This window comes from Dromiciops gliroides, chromosome 2 (genome assembly GCF_019393635.1).
Source record: "Dromiciops gliroides isolate mDroGli1 chromosome 2, mDroGli1.pri, whole genome shotgun sequence".
NCBI lineage: Eukaryota > Metazoa > Chordata > Mammalia > Microbiotheria > Microbiotheriidae > Dromiciops > Dromiciops gliroides.
The window spans coordinates 516205112-516207225 of NC_057862.1; the positions used below are offsets into that span (position 1 = coordinate 516205112).

The 2114-nt window shown below is 36.1% G+C and overlaps 1 non-coding gene across 1 annotated transcript; it reads left to right on the forward strand.

The window, feature by feature from the left end:
• Positions 1 to 651: 651 nt before the first annotated feature.
• On the forward strand, positions 652 to 756 carry LOC122744819. Its single transcript, XR_006355162.1, has one exon. It is a non-coding gene; the product is annotated as a U6 spliceosomal RNA (small nuclear RNA).
• Positions 757 to 2114: the final 1358 nt, after the last annotated feature.

A 2114-nucleotide genomic window follows, 5' to 3' on the forward strand; every position in this document is an offset into this window, starting at 1 on the left:
ATTTTATGGATCAGGAAACTGAGGCAAACTGAGTTAAAGTGACTTGCTTAGGGTCACACAGCTAGTAAGTGTCTGAGAACAGATTGGGAGTCAGGAAGATGAGTCTTTCTCACTCTAGGCCCAACTCTCTATCCACCGTGTCACCTAGCTACCATAGAAAAAAATAATACTCACACACTGAAAAAGAGGATGGCAATTGTTAGCACCATTAGAATAAATTACACACAGGTCAAAAACCTATAGAAATCTTTTTTTAAATAAGTGGAAATCACTTCTTTGATAAATCATAAGAGCTGATAAGAGATAATATGCCAGTGGTATCTATCAAATGCCATTTAAAGTGGTTTACTTCCAGACAGTCTATAAAAAGAGTAAATTCCAAGAGTAGAAGAACCAAAAAGCTTGCCCTGGGTGAAATCCACATGAAAACACATGTCAACAAAAAAACAGTGTTAACAAATGGATGAGTCATGAGAGATTTGTTTCTTGGAAATAGAGGGGTTTATGGTAAATTACAGAAGAGTTATTCTTAAGTAGGCTAAACTTAGTGATCAATGCAGATTATTCAAGGAAACTGAGGAAACAATGCAATACATCACTGTAGGCTTTAACATTTAATACCCAATTAACACCTAGGAAACATAATTTGGTGTGCTCACTTCGACAGCACATATACTAAAATTGGAATGATACAGAGAAGATTAGCATGGCCCCTGTGCAAGGATGACACGCAAATTGGTGGTGTTCCATATTTTTTAATTATGTGAGAACAAAACTCATAACTTGGTGGCTTTCAGTATACATCAGAAGTTATCTATCTTTCATGGATTGATGAATGACAAGTCCCATCATACACAAACATAGACTCCAATATAATCCTGAGAATTCAACCAATGAACTACACTGAAAACCGGTATCAACACCCACATATGGTCCATTGGAGTTTTTGCACTGAAGAAATGATAACGTCCAAACCTATACTTAAATGATCAATTTGACATCTGAGTGGCGGATGAATCAGAGTGGAGAGAAACCGAGTCAGGGAAACATCCATAAGTTATTGCAACTATCGTATATGGTGTGTGCCACATGGCCTCACTATACATATATGTGTATGTGCATATAAGTAGTATACATACATGTATAGGTAGTATGTGGTTTTGGAAATATTTTATAATATTTTAAGATTGCAAAACTTGAATCAGAAATTTCATCTATGGTAGATAGTCTCTCCAATGATGCGATGGCACCATTCATATATAATCATATTTGGGGTGTATTTTCCACTTATATTTTCTCATAAATCTACTTCAAAGTGTCCAACCAACTTTCTGAGGCCTTCCTCAAAATCCATTTCACATGTTCATGGAAACCAATGAAGCACCCTGGCTGTCTATCACTGTTTGTTATCGGACTTGCTTATCTGTTCCGGATGTGATGACATTATTTACAATGTTATGCTGGAATTCCTTATAATTCCTTATTTGAATGTATTGCAGCCTACTAACACACCAACATGTACCTTTTAGTTGCCCCTTTGGTGATTCTTAACTTAAATTCTTCAGAAATGTGAGAGTCTATGACTTATGGCAACTAATAACAGCACTCCAAGTATATTAGAGTTGAAAACACAAAACATTGTTTCTGAAAAGCAGCCTTAGGATCATGAAATTCACTGTGCAATTCTCCATAGGCCAATACAAACTGCTTTCCACAAGTTCAACTCTTCATCCAGCCCAATGTCCATTTGCACTGTGTCTCATGTACATACTATTGGATAAACTCTGTTTGTCTATCCAACTTCACATAATAGTGTGATCTAGACGCATCTCCATTAACTTGATTTTTCTATTATCGACAAGGTAGGAAATATTCTTTTTGAGTGATGATGGATCTAATTCAGGAGATTGGACAATGCTTCAGGACTAGCTGTAATCTAGCAATGTCTTACATAAACAAAAGCATCTTTAGAACAAAGATTAGTAAATGCAGCCCACTGCCGGTTTTTATATGGCCTAAAAGCTGAGAATGGCATTTCCATTTGTAAATAAGTTTTATTGTATTTACAGATGTTGTTGTTCTTGCTGTGTTTGTCTTCTCAAAGTGGACCATGC